We start from the raw sequence: 15,430 nt of genomic DNA, 5'->3' as shown, positions 1-15,430 counted from the left end.
CAGAAAGCTGTTGTGCACAGCCTGATCTGTTGTTCTGCAAAATGCCTTTGGTATGAGTGCAAAGGATTATGGTAAACATGCATTGGACTATCTCACATTACAGGGCTAACAAACGTTTCTTGGTACAGAGCTATTTCTCAGCCATACTTCCTGATTTCTATAATTCCTTCTTCAAAGATTTTGGGCTGGAAAAATGGGATGCTTTTTTCAGAGATAACCAAATCTCTTTAGATGGTTTCAAAAGCATTCAAATTGCCTGACCTTGGAGAATTTTAAGAATCTTCTGTTCAAGTAGTCTGCGGGTATCTGAGAATGTGTTAATTCTGCAGGATTATTAAATCTGTCATTGCCACACCAGATGAATTGTCTTTAATTTAGACTTTACTGATTTGTCTTTATAGGACTTTTCAGCTATTCTACACCAATGAGAATTTTCCTGCTTAAGGTCTGCATGGCATAAAAAGTGGCTGTCACATAGAAACTTTATTTTGAAGTTCTTAGGAAGGACAATAATTCAGGCTTATCAGGAAATGAGGGAAGCTAAAAAGTAGTCATTGGGTCACTGTGTAAAATATTAAAAGTAACCAAAACATTGTCAGAGAGTAAGGTTTATGGAGGGACTTAAAGGAAGAGATGAGATAGAGAACCTGACAAGTGAGAGATTTTGCACTTCAGTAGGACCAACCAAGTTGGTCTTGCACAGTGAACGGTAGGGCACTGAGGAGTGCGGTAGAACAAAAGTTCTAGGAATACAAGTCCATAATTCATTGAAAGTGGTGTCACATGTAGATAGGGTCATAAAGAAAACTTTTGGCACACCAGCCTTCATAAATCAATGTATTGAGTACATGGGATGAAAATGTTTTGTTGAAGCTGTATAAGACATTGGTGAGGCCCAATTTGGAGTACTGTGTGCAGTTTTTGTCACCTACCTACTGGAAAGATGTAAACAAGATTGAGAGTACAGGGAAAATTTACAAGGATGTTGTCAGGTCTGGAGGACATGAGTTATAAGGGAAGATTGAATAGGTTAGGAGTGTGTTCCGTAGGATATAGAAGATTGAGAAGATTATGAGGGGTATAGAGAGGGCAAATCCAAGCAGGCTTTTTTCACTGAGGTTGGTTGGGATCATGGGTTAAGGGTGAACGGTAAAAGTTTAAAGGGAACATGAGGGGAAACTACTTCACTTAGAGGATCTGAGTGACAATGACCTCTGGTTTAGTAGACAGTTAAAATGGTTTCAGCATGGACAAGATGGGCTAAGGGCCTGTTTCTGTGCTGTACTTCTCTATGACTAAATCTAAGGATTAGTTCCATATTTTTGTTAACTACTGACTGTTGGAACAATGTGGGTGATCCAAGGTTGAGCAGAGTTAACAGTGAAGCTGCAGGGCTACAGGGGAGTCACAAAATTGGAAAAGGAGAGACTGCAAAGGGGCATTAAGATAAAAATTGCTTTTGAAGTAAGGAATCATGATAATTTTGTTCAGTTAACTTAGTTCTGTTAGGTAAAATAGACTTGAGGCAGAATGGTGCAGGGTTGTAGATGGTCAGCAAAGTTTTAGATGGAGGTCTTACACTTCTTTGTTAAGTGTTCAATTCTGTGCATCCAGACTTCACTACTCTTTGTGAGATCCTATATGGTTCACACGCCAGCTGCAGTAAGTAACATACTGTGCAATGACTTCATGGAGTACAACGACCAACTTCCACCCATTTTCAGAGGCCAAAGATAACTGCCAGAAATAACTATAAGGCAATGTATTAATATGTAGCTACAGTGATGATAATGCACACAAAATGTTGGAGGAACTCAGTGGGTCTGGCAGCATCTATGGAAATGAGTAAACAGTTTATGTTTCAGGCCGAGACCCTTCTTCAGTAAGGATAAGTCCTAATTGTGCCATCAGTATTTTGTTAGCACAAAAGTTTCCGGGTCATATAAGTGATAAGTGTTATCGTTGATTAACAATGCATCCACTCTTGAGTATTCTCTCAAGGTCTGGCTCTTTTAGACAAAATGAGGTACAATATTCCTAATTATATTTAATGCAAGAAATCCTCGGGTGGCTTGACAAACTGAGGAAAATCAATCAATTTAATATACCAAAAACCAGCTGGACCAAAATGCAACCAAACATTTACACTGAGTGCAAAATGAGAAATCTTGTCTATACAACAATGAACAGACTCACCATTTGTTTTCCATTAACCTTTCAAGAAGCAAGATTGTGTATAATTACAAAGTCACTCCTTCCAATTAAGGAAATTGTACTATGTGGCTTGGGCAGAAAGATTGTGCATTTTCCTTGAAGTACTATGTATTTGAAGTCAACTATTGATATCAGTTATCCTGGATGACTGACCTGTTCAACAGGAACACAGCATCTTATTGTAGTTTCACTTGCCCATCACGGACCTGTTCCCACAACTCATGCACTAACTTTCAAGGACTCTTCATGTCATGTTCTCGATATTTATTGCTTGTTTATTATTCTTATTTCTGTTTTTTTCTTCTGTATTTTCATAGTTTGTACACTGGTTCAGTGCGACCTTTCATTGATTGTATTATAGGATTTATTGAGTATGCCCACAAGAAAACAAATCTCAGGGTTGTATATGGTGACATAAACAGTATGTACTTTCATAATAAGTTTGCTTTGAACTTTGAGCATCTGATAACCAAATACGAATGTGGCTTTCTGCTGCAGATCCCAAAATCTTAATCTATTGCCTATATTTCCCTGTTATGAATAAACCAGCTAACTAACAGTTCCTAGTGTAAAGTCCTTGGTATAAAAAGGCAATCTGCAGCTCTTGTTCTGCTGGTGCCCTTTTTTTAATTCATAGTGAAAAATCATATATACATATTAAGACTCAATTTTACTAGCCCCATCAATGAACTGTTCTCACAACCTATGGACTCTCTTTCAAGGACTCTTCATTCATGTTCTTGATATTTATCGCTTACATTTTTAATTACTATTACTACATATTTTTTCTTTCTTTTTGTTTTTGCACAATGGCTGTCCGCCCTTTTGGAGTGATCTTTCATTGATTCTATTATGCTTGTTGAATTTATTGAGTATGCTCACAAGAAAATGAATTTTAGGGTTGTATATGGTGACACGTATGTACTTTAGTAATGAATTTACTTTGAACTTTCAGAAAATAGCAAGAGGCATTTTGCAAATCCCAGTCAAGGCTCTAATTCTTGTTCCAGGCCCTGATGCCAAACTGGATCACAATCATTGTAGCATTTTATGTATTTATTGTATTTTACTGCTGTTCAGCAAACATACCAAGAATTTTGAAGTAACCACATCCCTCTCAGTCCGACACCCAGAATCTACTACGCAAAAGCAAAGTTTATAGTTTATTCATGCTTTTTTAGAGCATAAGTAAACACCGATTTGTCCTGTATTTCCAAATTTTGTCCGGATGTGGGCAGCCAATCTTGCTGTTCCTTCCCTGTCTCCCAATGATGATTAACATGCCCCTGGAATGAAGATACTACCCTCGCATGTCAGTGATCCTGCCACTGGTTTCATTGGAAATTTACTTCATTTAGGGAGGGTTATCCAAACTCCAGGGGATTGTATTCTGCTTCCAATACAGGAAAGAGGTTGCGTGCCGATAATAGAACATTAAATAAACATACTGTGAAAGGATAAAGGAAAAGTGGTTGTGCTGTCATCAAAGATTACAGCTAAGTAAAGCTGCTATCAAGCCAATGTAAAGAAAATGTTTGGCTCAGTTCCTACATAGAAGGTGGGTTTTTGTATAATAAAGTAATATCTACTATTATTTCTGCCATGACTAACTCAGGATCTGTCTTGTATTTAAAATGTCTATTTCTGTTCAAGGGAAAAACTTTCTTTTAGCAATTCCACAACCAGACTGACAACCCTAGAGGCATTATCTCAGATCAGTAACCATGAAGGTAGTATATGTCAACTGGTTCAGGTGTCTAGAGCTTTGAAAAGACTAGTTTTTTAAAATAAAAGGAATCACCCTAACCTTACTGAAGTTGGCAATCACTGCAAACACCAATGAGAATATAAATTCTTCAGCTTTTACCTCTTGCTTCAGCAATTTGAAGTACCCACCTGCTTCAAGCAGGCTTCTGTTATACCGGTGCCCAAAAACAACGTGGCAACCTGCCTCAATGACTATTGTCCAGAAGCACTTACATCCACTGTGATGAGTTACTTTGAGAGGTTGATCATAAAACATATCAATTCCTGCTTGAGGAATGACTTGGATCTGCTTCAATATGTGTACTGTCACAGCAGATGCCATTTCATTGGCTCTTCACTCAACCCTGGAACATCAGAACAGTGAAGAGGCATACATCTAAGCACAGCTCCAAAACCATATTGAAGATTGCTGACGACACCACTGTCATTAGCCAAATCAAAGGTGGTAATGAATCAGCATATAGGAGGGAGATAGAAAATCTGGTTGAGTGGTGCCACAATGACATCCTCTCATTCGACATTAGCAAAACCAGAGCTGATTGGTGTGATTACAGGAAGATGATAGCAGAGGTTCATAAGCCATCAAGGGATCAGAGGTGGAGAGGGTCAGCAACTTTAAATTTGCCAGACTTATCATTTCAGACAATCTATCCTGGGTCCGGCATGTAAGTGTCATTACAAAGAAAGCATGGCAGCGCCTCTACTTTCTTTGTATGTCATCTAAAACTTTGACAAGCTTCTACAGTATACTGACTGGTTGCATCCCAGCCTGGTATGGAAACATCAATGCCCTTGAATGGAAAAGCAACCCAGTCCATCATGGGGTAAAACCCTCCCCACAATTGAGCACATCTACAAGGAACACTATTGCAGCATCCATCATCAAGACCCACACCATCCATGCCATGTACTCTTCTCAGTGCTGCAGGAGCCTCAGAACCCACACCACCAGATTCAGAAACAGTTATTACCTCTCAATCATCAGGCTTTTAATAACTTCACTCACCCGTCATCACTGAATTATTCCCACAACCTATGCACTCAATTGTAAGGACTCCTACGGATTCTGGCATACCATAAACATGCTGGGAAACAATAAACATGTCCATTTAAAAACTCAACCATGCTTGGAAAATTAGTGTAGTCATATTGTAAAACTAATAAACTTAGAACGTACAAAAAAGCTGGATGAACTCAGCAGGTCGGGCAGCATCCGTTGAAAGAAGCAGTCAATGTTTCGGGTCGAAACCCTTCGTCAGGACTAAAGAATGAGGGGGCAGGGGCCTTATAAAGAAGGTGGGGAGAGGGTGGAAAACCAATCAGAGGAAAGATCAAGGGGTGGGGAAAGGAAGCAGGGAGGGGATAGGCAGGAGAGGTGAAGAAGAAATCTAAGGGGAAAGCACTATGGGTAGTAGAAGAAGGCAGAGTCATGAGAGGTGATAGGCAGCTAGAAGAGGAGACAGAGTAGAGGTGGGATGGGGAAGGGAGAGGGGGGGAATTACCGGAAGTTGGAGAATTTGATGTTCATACCAAAGGGCTGGAGACTACCCAGACAGTATATGAGATGTTGTTCCTCCAACCGAAGTTTGACCTCATTCTTTAGTCCTGACAAAGGGTTTCGACCCGAAACATTGACTGCTTCTTTCAACGGATGCTGCCCGACCTGCTGAGTTCAACCAGCTTTTTTGTACGTCTTGATTGAACCACAGCATCTGCAGTGCACTTTGTGTTTAATAAATTTAGAAACATGGACTTCATATGTTCTGACAATTTGCCATAAGGTTGAAATTCATAGTACAGTTCCCAAAGTAAGGAAATTCTTCAACATCTAAAGGATGTAATGCTGAGGCTTTATATAGACTTCTCAGTAGGTTCCCATGGGATCCTCTCTCAGTCTTCTAACCTCTAGTGATTACAGGCACAGAGTCATCAAATACTCTTCATACTACCCTTTCATTCCTGGGATCATTCTCATTAACCTCCTCTGGACCAACACAAACATCCTTTCTCAGATATTGGTCTAGAACTGCTCACAATACTTCAAATGTGGTATGATCTATACCTTATAAAACCTCGGCATTACATCCTATATAGAGAGTGGTCAGGGAGAGGATGTTCCTTTATAGTGGCCAAATCTAGGACCGGAGGGCAGAGCCTCTGAATAAAAGGAGTCCCTTCAGAATCGAGATGAGGAGGAATTTCTTTAACTAGAGGGTGGTGAATAGGTGGAATTCACTGCCACAGGCAACTTTGGAGGCCAGGTCATCGAGTATATTTAAAGTAGAGGTTGATGGATTCTTGATTAGGAAGGACGTCAAAGGTTACAGGGTTGAGAGGGAAAATAAACCAACCATGATTAAATGGCGGGGCAGGATTGATTGGCCAAATGGCATAATTCTGTTCCTATGTCTTATGGTCATACAGGAAAAACATGTATTTTGTATAAACCTATTGTGTATTTGCTCCTCTAGAGGGCTAAGGTTGAAACTATGACATTGTCTTTATTGCCCTTTAGCAAGTTTGCAGGAAGATATTCCAAGTGAATACCATCTGTCTATATGACTTAAACCAAAACAATTAGTGTCATTCCTCAAATATAACACTTAAGATTTATCAACTCTGCATTTCATTAAAAAAAACTAAGTATGGAAAACGGTAGAAGTACATAATCAGTCTATCAGCAAGAGACAGCAGACATTTCAGTGAGGACCACGTTGCTTTTTGTGGTAAACGTCAACTGTGCCTTAATGAAATGTGGTCATAAAGTGATGACATTAGTAGTTGTACTAGCTAGTGCTTCAAAATAATTTAAAAAAACATAAATCTTAATAGTAAGATGTACAAGGTAACATGCTGATTTTTTTTCCCCCAAAGTCAGTTATTTATATTTATGGGAAGAGCAACAAGGGTACTATTTCAAGTCAAATAACTTGCAACAGAACTGATGTGGTCTAGCTTGTTGAGTATTTCCAGTATTTTCTGTTTTTAATTTAGATCTCCAGTATCTTTTAACTTTAAATTAGTTTTACTTTCAGGAATGATGCTGTGGCCTTTACTGAATCATGGCTGAAATTTGGTTGTAGTTGGGAACTGAATGTCCCAGGTTACACACTGTATCCAAGGGATATGAAGGTAGCCAGAGGGGGTGGTGTGGCTTTGCTGGTAAAGAATGACATCAAATCAGTAGAAAGATCTGACATAGGACTGGAAATGTTGAATTTTTTGTGGGTTGAATTAAGAAACTGAAAGGGTAAAAGGATCCTGATGGCAGTTATATATACAGGCCTCCTAACAGTAGCTGGGATGTGGACCACAGATTACAATGTGAAATTGAAAAGCTGTATCAAAAGGGCAATGTTATGATGGTGATGGGAGATTTCAACATGCAGGTCAATTGGGGAAAATCAGGTTGGTAATGGATCTCAAGGGAGTGAGTTTGTTGAATTCCTACAAAATGGCTTTTTAGAGTAGCTTGTCATTGAGCCTGCTAGGGGATTAGATGTACTGGATTGGGTGTTCTGTAAGAACTGGAGGTGATTAGGGAGCTTAAGGTAAAAGAATCCTTAGGAGACAGTGATCACAATATAATTGAATTCAACTTGAAATTTGATAGGGAGAAAGTAAAGTAGCAGTATTTCAGTGGAGTAAAGGAAATTACAATAGTATGAGAGAGGAGCTGGCCAAAGTAAATTGGAAGGAGGTGCTGACAGGGATGACAGCAGAGCAGCAATGGTGTGAGTTTCTGGGAAAAATAAGGAAGGCACACGACAGATGTATTTCAAAAAGAAACAAACACTCAAATGGCAAACAGTACAACCATGGCTGACAAGGGAAGTCAAAGCTAATGTAAATGCAAAAGAAAGGTTTTAAATGTTTCAAAGGTACATTTAATGTCAGAGGAATGTATACAATATACATACTGAAATTGTTTTACTTCACAACCAACCACGAAAACCGAGGAGTGCCCCGAAGAATGAATGACAGTTAAATGTTAGAGCCCCAACCCCCCCAGCTACCCTCACCCACGATAAGCAGCAGCAAAGCAACGCTCCCTCACCAGCAAAAAACATTGGCGTTCCCCACAGAGTACTCATGCATGCAGCAAAGCATCAGTAAAGACACAGACTTGCAGTACCCCAAAGACTACCCGGTAATTCGGCATACCACAGGCGCTCTCTCTCCATAATAAGGGGAAAAGAGGTGTTCCCATTTCACAGGGGAGACATAACAAACAACTCACTGATTTACAATGTTGAAAGTCTGATGCATTGCTTTTTCTGAGACAAAGCAAAGCAACAACGCAAAAATTAGTGGGAACAGAGAATTGGGAAGCTTTTGAAACCTGACAGAGAGTAACTAAAAAGAATTATTAGAAGGAAAAAGATAAAATATAAAAGCGATCTAGCAAACCACAACAAAGTGGATAGTAAAAGCTTTTACAAGTATGGGGAAAAAATAACAGAGATGAGAGTGGATATAGGACCACTAGAAAATAAGGCCGGAGAAATAATAATGGGGACAAGGAGACGGCAGATGAACTAAATAAGTATCTTGTATCAGCTTTCACTGTGGAAGACACTAGCAGTGTGCCAGATGCTGCAGGGAGTGAGGGAAGAGAAATGAGAGCAGTTATCATTACAAGGAAGAAGGTGCTCAAAAAGCTGAAAGACCCAAGGGTACGTAAGTCACCCAGACCAGATGAATTGCACCCTAGGGTTCTGAAAGAGGTAGTGATAGAGATTGTGGAGGCATTCATAATGATCTTTCAAAAATCAGTGGACTCTGGCATGGCGCCAGAGGACTGGAAAATTGCAAATACCACTTCACTCTTTAAGAAAGGAAGAAGGCAGCAGAAAGGAAATTATAGACCAGTTAGCCTGACCTCAGTGGTTAGGAAGATGTTGGAATCAATTTTTAAGGATGAGGTTATGGAGTACTTGGTGACACAGGACAAAGTCAACATGGTTTCTTTGAGGGAAAATCTTGCCTGATGAACCTGTTGAAATTCTTTGAGGAGATTACAAGTAGGATAGATAAAGGGGATGCAGTGGATGTTGTGTATTTGGACTTTCAGAAGGTCTTTGACAAGGTGCCACACATGAGGCTGCTTACCAAATACACAACATCCACTGCATCCCCTTTATCTATCCTACTTGTAATCTCCTCAAAGAATTTCAACAGGTTCGTCAGGCAAGATTTTCCCTCAAAGAAACCATGTTGACTTTGTCCTGTGTCACAGAGTATTGGTCAATTGGTAGGAGGCAGCCAGTGGGAATAAAAGGATCCTTTTCTGGTTGGCTGTTAGTGACTAATGGTGTTTCACAGGGGTCAGTTTCTTTTTATACTGTATATCAATGATTTAGATGATGGAATAGATGGCTTTGTTGCCAAGTTTGCAGATGATATGAAGATTGGTGGAGGGGCAGGTAATGTTGAGGAAATAGACAGGCTGCAGGAGGACAGATTAGTAGAATGGGCAAGAAAGTGGCAAATGAAATACAGTGTTGGAAAGCATATGGTCATGCACTTTGGTAGAAGAAATAAATGTAGACTAAAAAAATCCAAAAATCTGTAATGCAAAGGGACTTGGGAGTCCTTGTGCAGAACACCCTGAAGGTTAACTTGCAGATTGAGTTGGTGGTGAGGAAGGCAAATGCAATGTTAGCAATTATTTCATGAAGTCTAGAATACAAGAGCCGAGATGTGATGCTGAGGCTTTATAAGGCACTGGTGAGGCATCACCTTGAGAATTGTAATCAGCTCTGGGTTCCTCACCTAAGAAAAGATGGCATAGGAGAGGGTTCAGAGGAGGTTCACAAGGATGATTCTGGGAGTGAAAGAGTTATCATACAAGGAACATTTGATGGCTCTGCGTCTGTACTCGCTGGAATTTAGAGGGATGGGGGGGGGTCTCATTGAAACCTTTCAAATGTTGAAAGGCCGAGACTGAGTAAATGTGAAAAGGGTGTTTCTAGGACAAGAGGGCAGAGCCTCAGGATAGAGGGGCATTCATGTAAAACAGAGATGCAGAGAAATTTCTGAGGTTAGAGGGTGGTGAATTTGTGGAATTTATTACCGCAGGAGCCAGGTCATTGGGTGTTTTTTAAAGGCAGAGCTTGATAGGTTCTTGATTGAACACAGTATCAAAGGTTACGGGCAGAAGGCCGGGGAGTGGAGCTGAGGAGGGAAAAAAGAATGGTGGAGCAGACTCAATGGGCCACATAGCCTAATCCTTCTCCAATGTCTTATGACCTTATAGTTATACTTCTGGATTCTGTGGAGCAAGTTGGACAGGTACAGAGCAATCCAAATAGTGAGATAAATAAAAGTGTAATTACAGATTTCTAACTGTACCTGTTAGAAAAATGAGGTTACTTAACAACAATTTTGAAGGTTAATATTACAGTAAAACTGCTAATCCACCATGCTTTGCCTTTTTAAAAAAAAATTTTTATTAGTTTTTCAAAACATTTTACAAAATTAAAAACCCGCTTTGCCTTTTGGTGACACTGGACTAACATATTCTCAGGACTATTGGACGTTACTCAGTAGTCCTCCATCACACTTTATGTAGATGCTGCGCTGTTACAATAAATTTTCTAGTTTAAAATGTGGGCTTGATTTTGAAAGAGTGCAAAAATCAGGACTCCAGTGAGTTTCAAGGGAGTGGGGGAGCCAGGTGCCAAACCATGAATTATCACTGTTGGAGTCTCAGACTAGGAAAAAAGAATGTGAGTAAAAGAAACCAAATTGAAGTGATGAAAAAATGCTCTGTGGATGGTCTAGCTGCACATCTGGGTGGTATTATACTTCATTTGGAGATGGCCTCAAGTGACAAAATAAACACTTCTTTTCTATTTACTTCCATTCTTCCGCCTGATGAGCATAAAAAGAGAGACCAAACATCTTTGATTGCAGAATAACTGACAATAGATGAGTTACGGTTGATAAAGCTGCACACTTCAGCTTACCAACCCACATACCATTTCCTAGATACCTGTTTAAACATGAGCTGAGTTTCTGTTTATGATAGCAGGTTAAAAAAAGATAACTGAATGAAGATGGCATGAAAGGTAAGAGGCACCACTGCACCAAAATAACAAAACTGATGATATGTACGTTGTGGCTCCTAAATGTATGTGCATAATGACAGTACAGGAAACCATGTTTCTATAAAAACTATGTTCTTAACAGAGCTCACAGTGTTTATCATATTTATCTTGTGTATAGTGAATACCTGGTGTTTCTGGAATTGAATTTACCCTCCAGAAGCCCCAAGCACTGAAACAAATTTAGTAAATTCTGCCTAGTAAGTATAGTCATTCTCTGGTGTTTCTTTATATTTACTGTGAATAGCCACAAGAAAAATGCATTTCGGGATAGTGTATGATGGCATATATGTACTATGATAATGAATTTACTATATCCCTTCAGACTTGTATTTTCTGCCTGATGGGAGGGGGAGATGATGAGGAGAATGTTCGGGTTAGGTGGAGTCTTTGTCTTAACTTCTCACTGCCTCGGTAAAGCAGCCAACATAATCAGAGTCCACAGAGGGGCGGCTATTCACTGGACTTCAAATCTTTGGAATACACTACCTCAGAGGGACATGAATACACGGTTGCTGTACAAGGCTGAAATTAATAGATTTTTGGACATTAATGAGAGAATATGGAATTAGGTGGTAAATTGGATGGCCAGAGGATTAACCACGATCCTTACTGAATAGTAGAGCAGGCTCCAAATTTGACCTAATCCAATTTCTGTTCATTTCCTTCCTACACAAGATTTGAGTTACAGTAAATGTAAGTCAAAGTTAATAAAAGTATGTGATTAAAATGTACTTATTGTTTCCAACTTCATGTTTCCTGCAGATTAACTTGACTATAGGATATAGTGGCAGAAAAATGCACTATTCAAAGCCAGACTGGACGTCTTGAATGGTGGCACATTGAGCTGGAGAGGGAGCAGATTTCAATGAGGTCACCTTTAATAAAATGCAGATGTTTCACCAATTTCCTTCCTCCATGAACTGTCTCCAGAAGTGCATACCTGAATCCCTCCTCACCCCTCCATCAGTTCTCCTTGTTCTGTTACTTCTGTTTAGTTTTCTCCCAATTATGAAATGCCTAGCAGTACACCAGGTCCAGAGGTAGTTAGACTCTCTGGAGCATTGAAACAAGACCACTTCCCAGAGACCTTGGCAGCATGAAAGAACCATAGAAAGTATAAAGTATTTGTAAAATTATGGTGAATGCCAGTGGAAATCAATCATCAACTAACATAAAATTAGTTTAAATAGCTCTGATGGGACTTCATCCTGCTGCTGAATGCTGAATAAGCTTTGGCTGGAGGATTAAATTCAAATTGGTAGAATAGTCACCCGGACAGCATAGGATGATTTCAAAATTTGTTCAATCTCTACAATTCTGTCAGACGTTATTTACAGATGTGCAGGCTCCCTCACTGTTTTGGCATTCAACTCTCGTCACTAACCTGTATGTGCAGATTCTCATTTTAGAAGTGAAACCACACACAAAACTCTTCAGTACACATCTAGATTTTGCAACCAATATGGTGAGGAAGATGATTACATCAAAAGTTAAAAAGAGAATGATATAATGTTAAATTTGTTTATTTTTTGAATAACAAGTTTAGATATTAGTAATGTGTAAATAGTTTTCCTTGATGGTGAGTATAAATTTTTTTAGCTGAAGAACAATCAGTAGACAGACTATGGATTTAGATAGAATATGCATTACACGCTTAACTAAACACTCACAAAACTGAGCATATCTTAGTTCATAAATAACTCTAAAATATAAATATGGTAGTCTATAGTATAATACACAAAATGCTGCAGGCAGCATCTATGGAGAGGCGTTTCAGGCCGAGACCCTTCATCATTTACTTGGCCCAAGACCCAGCACGTTGAGTGTGCGACTCTGGAGTTCCAACATCTGTAGAATCCCTTGTGTCTACAGTATGAGAGGTAGAAAAGACACCAAACCATAAACATTTAGTTTTGTTGAATTAATTTTGGAAAATGCATTCTTGGCAATGTAATTTGGTATGAATATGAATTCTTGGAGAAAGTGCTTTCTTTTAATTCCTATTAAGCATCCATAATTTGTTTCCATATGTTTAGTGGTATAATTTTATAGCAAAATATAAGCACTATGTAAATAGCAGAAAAACTCTTCATTAAGATTAGAAGCATATTATACTTCATGTTACTCTTGTCTATACATTTTTCACTGTAGATAAACCTGAGTCAGCATAGACATTGAAGGGTTTGCAAGATTAGGGGAGTACTGGTCTTAACTACTAAATATTAATATCTTAACAATGTCCTCAGGATGGATGGGGCTAAGTAATTGCAGACAGATTTAGCAAGTTTTCTGCTCTTGTTGAACCTCAATGCCGTTGTGTTTATTTAGTTTTGTTCTAATTTCACCCTAAAGAAAAATATCAAGCTTGAATCTCTTTTCAACCATCAAAATTATAAATATATTTTTTAAATCTTCATGTTTATTTTTGGCATCTACAGTTTGCTTACCCTGTTAAATTCAATACACTTATGCCATTGCCTTGATAAGGTGGGATGCATTGATATAGAAGGTAGAAAGAACCCATGAACCCACCTCACTATCACATTGTGTCAATTTACGTACATACAATCAGTCTATCTATATAACAGCTAATGTAAATTTTATAGGATTGCTTTTATAGCTATTGTGCTCTTTATGCTTATTATATTTTTATGTTGCATCAGATCCAGTGTAATAATACTTTCATTCTCCTTTACACTTGTGTATTGAAGAATGACAAAGAACAATCGTGAATCTGTGAAGTATTGCAGAAATAAATAAAGTCAATGTTCCTGCTCCATTCAAAATTGCATCCTGACAGTGTAACAATGTTTATGTTAAAAGTAGAACTCTCTTGAATTTTAATCCAAACAGATCTGGCTTTAGGTCATATTAGATGTATAAAAATTTTAAATCTTATACATAAACCCTATCTATTTTAAGTCTGTCAGCTTCCATTATTAATGGGCTGAGTATTTAAATACCTTATTAAATCTGTACAAAACATTTAGTTCCTATTCCAGACTTAACCCTAAGTGGCCTCCTAGGCCTTGAAAAAAGATGGCAGACAAGGACTTGCACAGAAGGGGCAAGTGCATTTCTAGTCTGGTTTGTGGGCATCTACGAGCAGGGATCCTTCTTCCTATTGCAGTCAATTCTTTGCCATGATTTTCTTCACCTTGCAATTTAATCACCATTTCCCCCAGGCTCAACCACCCATTTGTAACTCTCATTTTTGTCTTACCTACTATTCACACCTCACTTCTCCCCTCTGTACCTTTAGCCTGCCCTGCTCCACTGCCAAAATCTAAATTCAGATTAAATCTTATTTGCAACTTATCAATATGTTCATTGTATCTCTATAAATGTATAATTTACACATTTCTTTGGTTTCATAGAAACATAGAAAACCTACAGCACAATACAGGCCCTTCGGCCCCCAATGCTGTGCCAAACATGTCCCTACCTTAGAAATTACTAGGCTTACCCATAGCCCTCTATTTTTCTAAGCTCCATGTACCTATCCAAAATGTCTCTTAAAAGACCCTATCGTATCCACCTCCACCACCATTGCCGGCAGCCCATTCCACGCACTCACCACTCTCTTGAGAAAAAAAACTTGCCCCTGACATCTCTGTACCTACTCCCCAGCACCTTAAACCTGTGTCCTCTTGTGGCAACCATTTCAGCCCTGGGAAAAAGCCTCTGACTATCCACATGATCAATGCCTTTCATCATTTTATACACGTCTATCAGGTCACCCCTCATTCTCCATCACTCCAAGGAGAAAAGGCCGAGTTCACTCAACCTGTTCTCATAAGGGATGCTCCCCAATCCAGGCAATATCAGTGTAAATCTCCTTTGCACCCTTTCTATGGCTTCCACATCCTTCCTGTAGTGAGGCGACCAGAACGAAGCACAGTACTCCACGTGGGGTCTGACCAGGGTCCTATATAGCTGCAACATTATTACCTCTTGGATTTCAATTGCAAAAATAACTTTTTTTTGTATGTTGACTACGTAGCACCACCACCATTGGTTTCACGAGTGAATTGTTGGTGATGACCCAGGTATACATACTGATTTGTCCATTTGTGTGCTTGAAGTGTGTATTTATTTCTTTGGATTTAAGCTGTATCAATGCCAATTGAAAGAAATAATTAGACTAAAATTCTTACAACCAAACAAGGAATGTGCAATTATAATGTTTATAGCTGGATCATTCATTAAGGAAACTCTATTGCATTAACACCATTGGATGTCATTAGGTTAAATAAATAAAAAGATGGACTTTACTATTTCTCTTCAGATGTTTATTTTATATTAAAACACATCAATTTAGTATAACCATTAAATTT

General features: G+C 38.9%; 1 protein-coding gene across 10 annotated transcripts in view; it reads left to right on the top strand.

The window, feature by feature from the left end:
- The window catches only part of sulf1 (sulfatase 1), a 316,869-nt gene that overhangs the window by 112,006 nt on the left and 189,433 nt on the right, over positions 1 to 15,430 (top strand). The gene's annotated exons all lie outside the window — the stretch shown is intronic.

Source organism: Hemitrygon akajei, chromosome 1 (genome assembly GCF_048418815.1).
Source record: "Hemitrygon akajei chromosome 1, sHemAka1.3, whole genome shotgun sequence".
NCBI classification, from domain to species: domain Eukaryota; kingdom Metazoa; phylum Chordata; class Chondrichthyes; order Myliobatiformes; family Dasyatidae; genus Hemitrygon; species Hemitrygon akajei.
This window is presented reverse-complemented; position numbering and strand designations above follow the sequence as displayed.